The 15075-nt window shown below is 44.0% G+C and overlaps 1 protein-coding gene and 1 pseudogene across 2 annotated transcripts in view; both read left to right on the forward strand.

Moving 5' to 3' along the window:
* The first annotated feature begins 463 nt into the window (after positions 1-463).
* Positions 464-776, forward strand: LOC136320548 (protein S100-A10 pseudogene; annotated as a pseudogene).
* A 3475-nt stretch (positions 777-4251) lies between these two features.
* Positions 4252-15075, forward strand: part of PAK1 (p21 (RAC1) activated kinase 1) — a 170495-nt gene continuing 159671 nt past the window's right edge. For both annotated transcript variants that reach the window (XM_066249597.1, XM_066249589.1), the window contains exon 1: positions 4252-4796. The gene's annotated coding sequence lies outside the window, so the exon portion shown is untranslated. The remainder of the gene's footprint in view (positions 4797-15075) is intronic.

Raw genomic sequence — 15075 nt, forward strand, 5'->3', positions numbered from 1 at the left:
CCTGCAAAACCCCAACTTTACACTATTTTCTAATGACAAGTTTTGTTTCATAGGTGCAATTTTAACATTAATGGTACATAATATTTTTTGTTTATTTAGAAATATGGTTATTATAAATTTTTATTTTTTCTGTCTCTCTCTCTTTTTTAAAGGAGCCCAATATTTTCTTCTATGCCCAGGGTCTCAACAGACCTTACTCTGCCTCTGTTGGTAGCTCTCTTCCTCTCTCTTCAAAGGGTGGGTGGAATGCTTCTCACATTGAATCACAACTCACATCTGCTCTCTTCCTAACCTACCTCTTCCTCACTCTTTTGCTTCCCTTTTCACTTTTAAGGATCTTTGTGGAATTACAGTGAATCCACCTGGATAATCCAGAACAACCTCCCCACCTCAAGATCCTTAACTTAGCACTGGTCCCACATCCCAGTCAGCCTGTCCCTCCTCCGGCCAAGACCTCATCAAAATGCCATCTCAAACGGAACATGCCATGGAAAGAAACCATGATGTTCATGTCCCACAAATTTGCTGGGGATCAAAGACTGTGTTAAAGACAAAGGCTCCTTAATACTAGGAGGACCTAAGAGTACTCATGGGAAAGGAGTACTCTGAATTCCTCCAAAATCAAAAAGACCCTCTGGCAGGGAACAATATAATGAAGGATCTGGAGCAGTGCCGAGAGGACAGAGTGGGCTTCCAGAGGTTTTCACTAATTGCTGGGCTCAGCATCACGTGCAACATCTATTTTGAAGCACTTGAAGCAGAAGGGAAAGAAGTAGGCAGCACCAAGCAGTTCTCTTCCCCTGATAAGAATTCTCCCAGTGGGTCCCTTAAGGAATCTCTGTCTCACAGCTTCCCTTGTATAAGGACTTCATGAGCAGATTGGGATCCTTAGAAAATGTATAAATAAAATTCCATTCCCATTTAACAAGTGAAAGAAAAGTCAATTTAAGCCAGACAAGCTTCTGATTTTTATTTTGCTTGCATCCTCCTGCCCTTAATAAATACCTTTTTTCCTAAAAAAAAAAAAATTTAAATTTAATTAATTATGCCTGCAAAGTCCCTTTTGTCATGGAAGGTCACATATTCACAGGTTTTGGGGATTAGAAGGTGAATATTTGCCCTGGCCAGATAGCTTGGTGGGTTGGAGCATCATCCAGAAGTAGAAAGGTTGCTGGTTCTTTCCCTGGTCAGGGCACATACAGAAACAGATTGGTGTTCCTGTCTCTCTCTCATTGTCTACTTTCCTCTCTCTAAAATCAATAAAGTAAATATTTTAAAAAAAGAAGGTGAATATTTTTAAGGAGCCATTATGCTGCCCACCACAGAGACCATAGAAAAATAGTTTAGATTAGGATTAATTTACTGGGTTGTGATCTTGGGTTGCTACTTAACTCTTTTGTCCCTCAGTTTCCTCATCCATAAAATAGGATGATAACAGTTTATTTCAAAGGGTTGTTAGAGGCTTAAAGGAGATAGTGATTAGAACAGTGTTGGGCATACAGTAAGCACGTGTTAGCATTTATTTGATACATTTTTAAAACATTGATTCTGTAACCACTTGTTGGGCACTGCTCGAGATACTGGAGATAAGCAAAGTATAGGTAGGAACAAGACTTGAACTCAAAGAGCTCAGGGAGTCAGACACAAATACAGTCACTACACAGTGTGCTACATGCCATAAGAGGCATGGAAGTACTACAGGTTTACAACATTGTGAAGGCTCACAGAAACTTAAGAAATATTAGTTCAATGAATAAATGATCATGACATATGAGCTGGACTTTGTAGAATGAACAGGTGGTGGCCAGTGAGCTATAAAGAGTGAAGGACTCAGAGCCAAGAAGAAATGTGTGTTTAAAGAACATTAAGTAGCATTTTGTGTAGCTGGAACAAAAGATAAAAGGTGTGCAATAAAACTAGATGGGCTGATGTAAGCACCAAGGTTGTATACTGTCAAGTTAAGGAGTTTGGACTTTATTCTGAAAGCAACAAAAACCTTTCAGAGTGTTTAAACAGGCAAGGGCATCATCAGGTTTATGGTTTTAAAAGGTTAAATTGGGCCTGACCAGGCAATGGCACAGTAGATAGAGCGTCGGACTGGGATGTGGAGGACCCAGGTTCAAGACCTCAAGGTTGTCAGCTTGAGTGCAGGCTCATCTGGTTGAGCAAGGCTCACCAGCTTGAGCCCAAGGTTGCTGGCTCGAGCGAGGGGTCACTCGGTCTGCTGTAGCCCCCTGGTCAAGGCACATATGAGAAATCAATCAATGAACAACTAGGGAACTGCAATGAAGAATTGATGTTTCTCATCTGTCTCCCTGTCTGTCTGTCCCTCTCTCTGACTCTCTTTGTCTCTGCCACATACACACACACACACACACACACACACACACACACACACAAAAGGGCTAAATTGGGTCACCAGTAAGAATGGATTAAATCTTTCATTTAATGAAAGCTGCTCCAGTTGTCCAGGTAATGGTAGTGAGTAAAAAAAGGGAAAGTACTTGAGAGATATTTAGGAGACTGTACTGGATTTGGTGACTAATTTGAAAGGATGTTGAGAGAGGAAGAATAGGAGCTCTGTGTTCAGGTTTCTGGCTTACCGAAATGCTGGATGGTGGTCCATTTACTGAGACCAAGAAGTAATATGAGTCGCACCTTTGGGGGAAAATGCTAATAGGTACAGCAAAAATTCCAAAGGTCTTAATGTGTGCTAAACTGTAGTTCTATTATTATGGTAAAACCGAAGCTTGGAGAGACTAAGTTTACACAGGTATTGGTGTAAAGAGGGACAAATATGACAGAAAATTATTTGACTTTGGGTGATGAGTATACAACATAATCAACAGTTCAAATGCTATAGAAATGTTTACCTACTTTTATTGATCAATGTCACTTTGTTAAATTTAACTAAATAAAAATTTAAAACGTTCTGACCTGGCGGTGGCGTAGTGGATAGAGCGTTGGACTGGGATGCGGAGGACCCAGGTTCAAGACCCCGAGGTCACCAGCTTGAGCACGGGCTCAGCTGGTTTGAGCAAAAGCTCACCAGCTTGGACCCAAGGTAGCTGGCTTGAGCAAGGGGTTCTTCCGTCTGCTGTAGGCTCCCCCCCCCAAGGCACATATGAGAAAGCAATCAATTAACAACTAAGGTGTTGCAACGAAAAACTAATGATTGATGCTTCTCATCTCTCTCCATTCCTGTCTGTCCCTATCTATCCCTCTTTCTGACTCTCTCTCTGTCTCTGTAAAAAAAAAAAAAAAAAAAAGGAAATCTAAAACGTATACAGAGATACTACTTATTATGAAGAAATTGTGGCTTATAAGTATTAAGGTCCTGTCATTAACATTTGTACAGCTGTGATTTGAAGGAAGAAAATCTCCATCCAGATCCTCAGTCACTAAAGTTTCAGTTTTGGATATGCAGCATTTTAGGTATGGTGTAGTATGTGACGCTGTCGAGGAAGTACGTACTGGGAAATACAGATTCTGAGCTCAGGGGAAAGATTTGGGTTGAACGTAGTCTCCCTGGTAGGAGAAAAAAGGGAAAGGAAGCCCCTCCCCTTCAATGTCAGTATAAGATAGTTCAAATTTCCATTATTATTTCTTTGTTACCCCACCCCTGTCCCCCATAAAACCCTGAATCATATTATAGAATGCCTGGCTCTGAGGTCACAGGAGATGAGGAGGTTTCCAAATTCTGCTCTTGGCACTGATGCGGTGGTGCTTTGTAACCTGAAGAGGACCTATCACAAGACCAGGGGGTGTAGTCGTCTTTTCCCACCCTGACCACATCATTAATGCCCCCAGAAATCGCCCCCAAACCTTCCCAAAGGCTGCAGTTAAAGGAGCCCACAGGCTCTACCGCCACTGCTCAGTTGGCTAGAGTGCCCTCTAGACCTACCCTGGTTGTGGGTAGATCCCTGGTCAGAGGACAGGCAAAAATCAACCAACCAGGGCATGAATAAGTGGAACAACAAAGTGATGTTTCTCTAGCTCTCTTCCTATCTATCTAAAAATCAATTAATAATAATAATAATAATAATAATAATAAAAAGGCCTGCAGCAGCGGAGTGCGAAGGAAGAAAGAGGTCAGAGTAATGATGTCACATGGTCGCTGGGCCATCTCAGCCTCTGACGCCAAGGGCCGATGACGTCATCAGGCACTCGCCTCCCCCACCCCGCACGCCAGGGTGGGCGGCGCTCCTGTAGGTCTGTCCAGGCCTCCCCGCCCCCTCCCACCTGCGGGAGGCGGGGCGGGCGGACTCCGGGCTCACCGCTTCCTCGCCCAGGAGGGGCTGGGGGTGGTGGGAGAGGCTGTCGGGCGGGCCCGCGGCGCACAATAGCGCGGCTGCGGGAGGGGGCTGCGATTGCAGCTGGAGCCCTGAGTGCCAGCGGGACAGCAGACGCCCCTCACGGCCGCCTCAGCACCGTCCCTCCCGTTCGGCTTTTCCTCTCGCCCCCCTCGGGGGCTCCGCCGTCCGGCTCTATCGAGGCTTTCCCCTCGTTCTCTCATCCGCTTTCACCGAGCTCTCCGCTCTGAAGATCCCATCGAAGAACTGTGTCTCCCCACCTCCAGCCCCCGCGGCCGCCGGAGGCTCGTCTCATCCCCGCCCCACAGTACCCCCTCGGGTCCAAGGGAACTCCCGGGCCGGCCCGGGCGCGCCGCGGCCGGAGGGTGAAAGTGAAGCGCGGCCCCTCGCGCCCCCTCGCGCGCACACTCCCGGGCTCGGCCGCCGCCGCCGCCAGGGTGGACGAGGAGAGGAGGAGCCCGGTCGACCTAGCGAGCGCGGAAGGTGAGAGGCGGCCTCCCGCCGGTACCCCCGGCGTCTCCGGCTGCCCGCTGCGGCACGGGGGTGGGGGCGGCGCGAGGTGGGGGGCCTGGGCCCATTCATTCCCCGCGGCCGGTGCGGGCGGGCGGCCGAGGGCGCCAGGTGAGATGAGGCGGGGCCGTGGCCCCGCGAGGTTGTTGGTTCCTATCGGACCAACAAAGGCTCCCTGTGCGCTGACCCACGCGGCCGCGGGTCCCAGACTCAGGGTGACCCGGGGGCACCCCGGAGAGGGCAGGGGCGGGGGAGGGGCCGGGACACCCGACAGAGTCGGATCTGGGAGCGACTCCCTGCGGAACTTTGCTGTCCTTTGGCGCTAACCTTGGCCCGCGTTCGGAAAGCCTGGCGAAGCGGCGTCCAATTTGTTCTGTATGGAAAAACCACCCCTGTCCGGGCCGGGCCGGAGGAATCACCTGTAGGGATCAACTCCTTGAAGAATTCAACTAGACGGAGCCTGACTTCTGCAGCCCCTCCCCCACTCCGGGAATACTCTGTAACTTGTGGAGTTAAAAGCAAATAGGGAAAGAAGAATTATTTTATGTTCATCATTCCTTTTCAAAGACACGATCATTGTAGCCTTTACTGTCTTGAATATTTTAATAGTAACATTGGTGGGAGTGTTTTTGGAAGAATACTTGAGAAGTTGTGGGTGTTTGTGGGTGCTGGGAGCAAAGTGCTTATGTTTGTTAAATTCCTTGGGTAACTGTCATGCCCCCCCCCCCCAAACCATGAAACTATGGATACCAATAAAAATTAAAATTCATTAGTCTAGCCTTTAAGAATTGTTTCTGAGAAAAAGCTTTAATTTTGCCTACTGTGTCTTTGGGCTCTCTAAATTTGTCAGGAGAAGACAGGAGTCATGGTACCTAGTTTTCTCATTGATGTTACCTTGTGACTTCACCTCCCTCCTATGTGACCTTGAGCAGGTCACTTCTAGCATTGAAGTTCTAGGAGTTTGTTTTTGTGCCCTAGAAATAGGCAGGTATCAAGCACCTACTCGGCTTTCAAGACTCCACTGAAGAATCCCCCCACCCCCTTCTCCCCACTTCAAAGTCTTTGCTAGTCTCCACTCCCAAACTCATCAAAACTGACTTCTCACTGGAGCCCTCAGAGGCCTGTAGGATTTACCACAGCACCTGTAACATTTTTGTTGTTCTTTCTGTTTGGGAAATCCACCTCACCTCAACTTCTCAAAAAAGGTTTTGAGAATTTGGACTTCTAAACATTCCCTGGAGCTTCTCCATATCCTTACCTATATGGGCTGATGGGTTTATCTGGTTAATATGCTTATTCAGTCATCCATTGACCTCCCCATTACTGGAGTGTAGAAAGCTTCTGTGTTTCAGGCCTCCTGCTGTGGCTATGGGATTCAGAGTCTATTAAGACATTCCCTGTCTTCAAAGAGCTCAAAGTCTAGTGGGTGAGGTAGACATGTAAACAATGAAGGCCTGCTCTAATCTTTGGGGGACTTCAGCTATACAGGGAGTAATGTGCAATAATTGAGGCTGCTGGACCTGTTTTACAAGTCTTGTCCTGGCCAAAGTGAGTCCTGTAGGGAAGGTGGTGACCTGCCTCACATCCATAAGACAGCACTTGATAAGAAGCTTGTCCAATTCAATTCAATATGCATTTACTAAGGATGTGTCAGGAGGCCCTGTGCTGGGATTGGAGGAAGCAGTGCTTTCTGAAAGGGTACTGTGTATCCAGAGAGATCTTTGTAAAACAAAAGCTGTCACATCATTTTCCCTACTCTAGACTAAAATTTTCAAACTCAAACCTAAATATGAAGTTTTTAGAGATCAGGCTTCTGCCTACCTTTGCAGCCTCACTTTATATAACTCCCCTGCCATACACTTTCTCTGCTTTTGTTTGTGCTGTCCTCCCCCATCCCCTTCTGTAAGGCCGGCCTCCCACCCTCTACCTGCCTGTGGAGAAGTGCTTATTGGACCTGTGGGAAGCAGCAATCCCTTAGTCTCTCCTTCTGCTACTTCCATAGAATGAGTTGCTCCTTCATTCTCTGGCTCTTGTACATACCGCTTTTATAGCTCTCTATAGCACTTGCAATTATTTGAGTTTGTGTCTGTCTTTTCCATTAGCCTGTGAATTTCTTGAGGGCAGGATCTGTTTAGTTTTAGTGCCTAACAATGTTCCTGACACTGAGTAAATGTTTAAAATGAATGAGTGTATGAATGAAGAAGCAAGTCAAGGCCCAGGAGATGAGAGGATACCTAACCCTTTGGATTAGAGCAGTTATCCCTACCTGTGTTCTCTGCACCAGCAGCATTAACATAATCTGGGAATTTGTTAGATTTGCAAATTATTTGTCCCATCCCAGACCTACAAATGAAAAACTCTGAGGTTGGGGCCCTAAAACCTCTGCTTTTACAAGCCATGTTGGTGATTCTGATACATGTTTAAATTTGAAAATGGCTGGATTAAGAGATCTGCTTCTGATAAGACCAGTTCCTTGCCAGTCCCTCTCTCCCTCCCTTCTTTTTTTTTTCTTCTTTTTCAGAAAATTTACTGCCTGACATTCTATTCCATTCCACCTGTCTATTGTCTGTCATTTGCCACTAGATTGAAAGTTTCTTGAGAACAGAGAATTTTGGCTGTTTTGTTGACGACTTTAACTCCAGTGCCTAGAATAGTGATTCTATGCAGGCACTCAGATATTGAATGAATAGGATGATTTAATCCCATTAACTGTGGGCTGCTACACTGGAGTTTTTATTCAAGAACAGTTCTCAGAATGAAGAGGAACCATGCTCTAATATGAAAACCCAAGTGGATTCTAATATGTTTGGGGGATTTATTTTAGACTGAGCTTTTCTTCCCTTTTATATCTGTCTTTCTCCACCAAACCTGCAGGATTTTTCGGCTCTTGTTCTTCTAGTTGAGACCTGAAAACTGCTGTTGAAATATTCTAGACCAGGATTGTTTTTTAGGAATTTGCAACTTGGTTTTGCAAGTCTAAATAAGCACCCTAATTTTTAACTTGAAACTGTCTCTTCCGGATCTCCTGTGGTTTTTGTCTTTCTCTAGTGATACTTAAAGCTATACAAGGGCCTGTCGACTCCACACAAAGGTTTTTTTTCTTCTTTATGAAGTTCTTAAAATATACTTTTTCTTTCACTTTCTTATTAGCCCTAAGATACAATAGCCAGTTTTCTCCTATCCTCACTTCCCTCTGGGAGAGTGGCTTCATTTGTTTATCTACTTATTTATAAACATTTATTGAGTCCTTCCCTACCATGTGCCAGGGCTCATGCTGGGGCAGGATGTTCTGATATACATATTGAGTCTTTAAGGAGTTAAAGATATCACAACATGGTGTGATAAGTCCTGAATTGAAGGGATAAAAAAAAGATACATGCAAGATGGGAGAAAGCTGCCTTTCTAATCCCCTCACCCCCAATTTGGGAATAGTTTATCAATTAAGCATCATTTTGATAAACAGACTTTAAAATTTTTTAGTTAAGAGGTTGATGGCTTTATTGGGGAAAACAAAAACAAAAATCAAAGTAGAATCAGCAATTGCTAATCTGAGATCATTTTCAATTCTGTTGTTTCTTGTTTTAATGAATTTTCCTTTCTCCCTTTTATCTTTCTAAGTCACAACCAGAAAGTAGGGAAAGAAACCTTTTTATTGTATAGTAAAAAGAGAAGTTTAAGGTTATCAAAAGAATATATTGTGGCCCTGGCCAGTTGGCTCAGCAGTAGAGCGTAAGCCTGGCATGTGGAAATCCTGGGAGGGGCGACCATCCACCCCTCACCCCCCATCTCTCTCTCTTTCTCTCTCTCCCCACCCTCTTCCCGCAGCCATGGCTCGAATTGTTTGAGCGAAGGTGGGTCCAAGAGCTGAGGACAGCTACATGGCCTCGCCTCAGGTGCTAAAATAGATTGTTGCTGAGCAACGGAGCAGTGGCCCAGATGGGCAGAGCACCTCTTGGTAGGGAGCTTGCTGGGTGGGGTGTGTTTGGCAATCTGTCTCTGCCTCCCTGCCTTTCATTTAATAATAATAATAAAGAAGATGCTGTTTTATAAATGTCATTTTAATTCCTAAAGATTAATGTTGTAATTCGGGGAGGGAGGAATTAATGAAACCAGGAGAAAGTCAGGAGGCCTTACTTTAGTTTCTCTATTACTACATGACCTTATGGGCGCAATTTCATCGCTGTGCCTGTTTTCCAAACTAAAATGGGGATAGTAAAAGTTTCTATGACCAGATTACAAGGTCATGAAGCAACTAAATAAAATATTGAATGTAAAGAAACCTTTGAAAAGTATAATTGGTTACCTGGTTGTTAGCTGCTAGTAAACTTATTAACAGTAGTTTGCTGCATACTTGTGATATATTAGACACTATATGAGATGTTTTCTCCAGTCTTTGAAATAAGCATGTGAGATGTTTGCTAGCTCTCTTTCATGGATAAAGAGATTGAGGCTCAGACTGGCAAGTGGAACTTGTTCAAGGTTTTGCTGAAAGTAAGTGGCAGACTTCAGTTTCTATCAGTATCCATCTGATACCAGCAGCTTTGTGTTATGTTCATTACCCAGGTGCTGTAATTTTTCTGTGTAGAGGATATAGGAATGTTTGGCACGTATGTTGCTACACAAGTTAAAATAAAAATTTTCCTTATTTAGCCTGCTCTCTTCTTCTGTGCATAGAAAAATTGGTGAAGACAGATTTACATGCATTTACATTTATGTGTCCTACAGGGAAAAGTCTAACATCTTAGCCCTGGTGTTTTGTTCAGTCTTTACAACAGTCCTGTGAGATAGGTATTTCCATTTTACAAGAGTTAGGAGACTGAGAAACATAGAAGTCTTGCCTTGCACATTATTAACACATGACTAAATACTTGTTTAAAACTACATTTTTTTGTTTGTATTTTTCTGAAGTGAGAAGCAGGGAGACAGACTCCCAGATGTGCCTGACCAGGATCCACCCAGCATGCCCACCAGGGGGCGTTCCTCTGTTGCAACCAGAGCCATTCTAGTGCCTAAGACAGAGGCCACAGAGCCATCCTGAGCTCATGGGGTCAGCTCTGCTCCAATGGAGCCTTGGCTGTGGGAGAGGAAGAGAGAGTTAGAGAGAAAGGAGAGGGGAAGGATGGAGAAGCAGATGGTCACATCTCCTGTGTGCCCTGGCCGGGAACTGAACCTGGGACCTCCACATGCTGGGCCGATGCTCTACCACCACTAAGCCAACCGACCAGGGTCTACGTTTTTTGAATCTAAACGTAGTGCTTTACTTTTGCCACTATATCATATTGGCTTCTCAACTCTGTCAAACTAAACTGTGGTGCACTAGAAATTCTCTTTAGAATGCTTCCTAATCTCTTTGGCCTCTTCCCCCTGACAATCCTGACTGAAGTCCACACACACACACACACACACGCACACACGCACACACGCACACACACACAATGCTGATAAAACTATATGTCAGATGGTCATGATTTTGCAGACTTAGAAATAACACTTCACTGCTGAAGCTGAGAGGTCAGACTTCATCCAGTATTCTGAGTCACCTTTTCCTGAATATTCATTTCCCTTTGCCATCATAAATGTATTAGCTTAATGTATACATTTTTCTGCTCTTGTGTTAAGCCTTTTATCTTCTGAGTAACTTCTTCCCCTCTCCCATCGTTCTTTGCGATGTACCAGGATTGTCCAGATTATTCTCACTCTAGGAATAGAAAGAACCAGAGGTTCATTGATTCCTCTCTAATATGACTTTGGTATTGATTAATTCTCCAAAATTGATCTAAGTCTTAGTTATAACAAAGTCATTATCTCCTGGCTCTTATTCATGGAGTCAGGATGAGGTAATTCGCATGCAAAATTGAGAAATTCATTCTCATTTATGGGGCTTTCTTTTATCACTTTTCTACTTCCATCCCTGTCCGATGTGCTTCTACCCTTTTCAGACTGTGTTGTAAGTACCGGTGGAGGCTAGCAAGAACATTTCCCTCTACGGAATCTGCCTTTTGAACGTTTTGGGATGGTACATGACAGTGGCAGTACACGTGTGGCTTCCACCCTTATCTGTGTGCATACATCTTCAAGGCCCAGCTTTCTTTATTCTCACCCCGATTCCCACAAAGCTGGGATTAATATTTTCCTCATTTGAACCCTTATCCTCATAGTACTTTGTACATTGCTGCTGTATTATCTGTCACTTTCTAGGGAAGAACATGGATATAGAAGAATAACACTAAATTTGAATAAGGCAAAGACACACTTGGACATTTAACTTATCTATATCTTTGTTTCTTCATTGGGAAAAGAGAATCACGAATTCACAGAGATGTTGTGAAGATTAAATTAATAATATATGTGAAAATGAATTGTAAGACGTTAAGTACATAGATGTTAGGTAGAATTGTTGTAATTTCATGACTACAGTTATATATAGCAGTGATTTTAAATTTTGGCCATGCATTTGAACCACGTATGAAGATGTTAAAAAAATTGCCTGGGTTCTATCTCAGGTCTACTTAAGCAAAATCTCTTGGGATCTCGGTTTTTGAAGGTTTATCGGTAATTCTGATACACAGTCAAGGTTGAGAAGTACTACCTTATATTTTGTGTAAATGTCTTAAATACCTATTACATAAAAACTTAATTTTAAAAATTTATTTATTTATTTTAATTTTTCCATTGACTTGAGAGAGAGAGAGGAAGGGGGAGAGAGAGAGAGAGAGAGAGAGAGAGAGATAAAAGCATCAACTTGTTGTTTTACTTAGTTCCATTTAGTTGGGCACTCATTGGTTGCTTGTCATATGTGCCCTGACTGGGGTCAGACCCACAACCTCTGGCATGCTGGGTTGACACTTGATCCACTGAGCCACCTGGCCAGGTTAATTTTTATTTAAAGTTCATTTCCTAAACACATGAAGCATCAGGCATTGTCACGGGCTCTGGAGAAACAGATGAATTATACCTGGTCCCTATCCTTAAGTTTGTAGTTGAGAAACAGAGGTGTCTGTAGGCAGTAATATTATGTTGAGACAAAAATGACACATGGAGCTCTATGCTACTGCAGTGTGAAGACAGAAAAGGCATCTACTTTGCCTGAAAAGGGGGTAGCCTGGGAAACCTTAAGGGAAGTGACACCTAAGTTGGGTTCTGGGAGATGAGCAGGGGTTAACCAAATATAGTGGTGGGGGGGTCAGAAGATAGGGGAGGAAAGACCTTCCTGAAGGAGAGAGAACAGTATGAGGGCTAGAAGGTGAGAGCATGTTTGGGAACCCTGATGGGCTTGATGCGCTTGCAGGTGTCCCCAAACTACGGCCCGCGGGCTGTATGCGGCCCCCTGAGGCCATTTATCCGGCCCCCCGCTGCACCTCTTTCATTGGTGGTCAGTGAGAGGAGCACTGTATGTGGTGACCCTCCAACGGTCTGAGGGACAGTGAACTGGCCCCCTGTGTAAAAAGTTTGGGGACCCCTGGTAGAGGATAGATGCAAGGTGGGGAGTGGTAAGAGCAGAGAGGAAGGCAAGGCCCTGATAATGAAGGCCCTTTTGTATAATACACAAAATACTTTCACTGATATTTTCTCACTTTGTTCTTTCTACAGCTCTTTGGGTTAGCTAGAACAGGAGTTGTTTTATTTCTTTAAATTTTCTTATTTATTGGTTTTAGAGAGAGAGAAAGAAAGAGGGAAACATTGATTTGTTTTCCACTTATTTATGCATTCATTGGTGGGGTTTTTTTGTTTTGTTTTGTTTTGTTTTTTGTGAGAGGCAGGGGAAGGGAGAGAGATGAGAAGCATCAACTCTTAGTTGTGGCATCTTAGTTAATCATTGATTGCCTTTTCATATGTGCCTTGACTGGGGGGCTCCAGCCAAGCCAGTGACCCCTTGCTCAAGCCAGCGACCTTGGACTCAAGCCCAGTGACCTTGGACTCAAGCCCAGTGACCTTGGGCTTCAAGCCAGCAACCTTTGGGCTCAATCCAGCACCATGGGATCATGTTGCTGATTCCATGCCCAAGCCAGTGACCCCATGCTCAAGCTGGTGAACCTGTACTCAACCTGGATGAGTCTGTGCTCAATCCAGTGACCTTGGGGTTTCAAATCTGGCACCTCAGTGTTCTGAGTCGACACCCTCTTCACTGTACCACCACCAGTTAGGCCATTGGTTGATTCTTGTATGTGCCTCGATGGGGCATTGAACCTGTAACCTTGGCACATTGGATGGTGCTCTAACCAACTGAGCTACCTGGCCAGGGCAGGACAGGTATTGTTTTATCTCTGTTTTAAAGAAGAGAAAACAGAAGTTAATTGAATTGCCTGAAACTGTAGAGCAAAGCTATGAATTGAAGCCAGGCCCTTCAGATTCTGGAGCTTCTTCAGACTCATGCTTCTTCCATTATACCCTAGCTGTCCTGGGCCTTCACAGGGTTGTGAGGATAGATGTGCTCCACTGATAAGTGCACAGCAATTTGTAAGTTGTAAAGTGCTGATTGGTGTTTCCTATTAATTGGAAATTTGGACTAAGTGGCCTTCAAAAGTGCTTTTGGTCCAAGATTCTGTGGGCACTTCCTAGGATTTTCCTTAATCTCTGAAACAGATACTCTTTTTTCCAGGAGTTGATAATCGAAGTCCAGTGAGCCAAAATGTTATCAGACTGTTACTCTTCCAATTTGTCTTCCCTCAACCTCCCTTATTATTATTTTTTTTAGGTTAGAGGAGAGGATATAGTGAGGCAGACTTCTCCATGTGCCCTGACTGGGCTCCAACTGGCAACCCCATCTGGGGTAGAGGCTTGAGTACTGAGCTATTTTTAGTGCCTGAGGCTGATGCGCTCCAACTGAGCTATCCTGAGTGCCAGGGCCATGCTGGAACCAAAGGAGCCATTGGCTGTGGGAGGGGAAGAGGGAGAAGAGGGGAGAGGTGGAGGGAGAAGCAGATGGTTGTTTCTCCTGTGTGTCCTGACGAGGAATCGAACCTGGGATGTCTATACATTGGGCTGATGCTCTATTCACTGAGCCACTGGCCAGGGCCTTTATTTGTTTTTAAAATATATTTATATTTCTTTTATTATGGAAGTGTTACATGATTTTCCTAGAAAATTTGGAGAATACAGAAGAATAAGAGGTAAAAAAACAAAAACAAACAAAAAAACACTCAAACCAACAAATCCATCAGAGTTTTATTTAAAATGATAGCTAGTAGCAGCATTTCATCTTATCTTTTTAAGAAATGAGTTTGGGATGCATTTCCTGATTTCTCAGGTATCCTCATTGTATGTTGAGGGTATATGAGATCAGGAACCAATCACCATCATCAGCCTCATTATAACTCACTTTTTATTGAGGACTTTCACAGTGCCAAGCACTTTACATTTGATTTTTTATTTATTCCTCAAAAGAATCAGGTTTTAGATTTATATTCATTTTATGGATGAGAAAATTTAGGAGCAGAGAGATCAAGCTGGGATTTGAAGCCATATTTGTGATTATTACTGTGTGACTTTACCTCCCTGAACCTCAGTTTTCTTTAGCTGTCATATAGATTATTAAATTTGATACCAGCCTGACCGGTGGTGATACAGTGGCTAGACCATTGACCTGGGATGCTGAGGTTCCAGGTTCGAAACTGCGAGGTTGCCAGCATGAGTGCAGGCTCATCTGGCTTGAGTGTGGGATTATCGAAATAATCCCATGGTCGCAGGCTTGAGCCCAAAGTTCACTGGCTTAAAGCCCAAGGTCGCTGGCTTGAGCCTAAGGTTGCTGGCTTGAGCCTAAGATCGCTGGCTTGAGCAAGGAGTCACTGTCCTGGCTTGAGTTCCTCAGTCAAGGCAAATATGAGGAAACAAAGAACAAATAAAAGTGATGCAACTACAAGTTGATGCTTCTCATCTCTCTCCCTTCTTGTCTGTCTCTCTTTCTTTGTCTCTCTGTCTCTGTTTCTCTCTCTTGTGTGTTTGAGTGCACTATAAAATTTTTTTTGATGCTAACTTTGCAGCTCCAATATTTTATGACAGTGATGTTTTTCCATTCTTTTTTCCTCCTTGTCCTCACCATTTTCTCATGATATACTAGGACAGCAATTTTCTTTTCTTTTTAAAAGACTTTATTTAATTTTTAGGGAGGGGGAGCAGAAAGCATCAACTCCCATATATGCCTTGAGTAGGCAAGCCCAGGATTTCAAACCAGCGACCTCAGCATTCCAGGTCCACACTTTATCCCACTGCGCCACCACAGGTCAGGCAGAACAGCAATTTTCAACCCATTTCA

Source organism: Saccopteryx bilineata, chromosome 1 (assembly GCF_036850765.1).
Source record: "Saccopteryx bilineata isolate mSacBil1 chromosome 1, mSacBil1_pri_phased_curated, whole genome shotgun sequence".
NCBI classification, from domain to species: Eukaryota; Metazoa; Chordata; class Mammalia; order Chiroptera; family Emballonuridae; genus Saccopteryx; species Saccopteryx bilineata.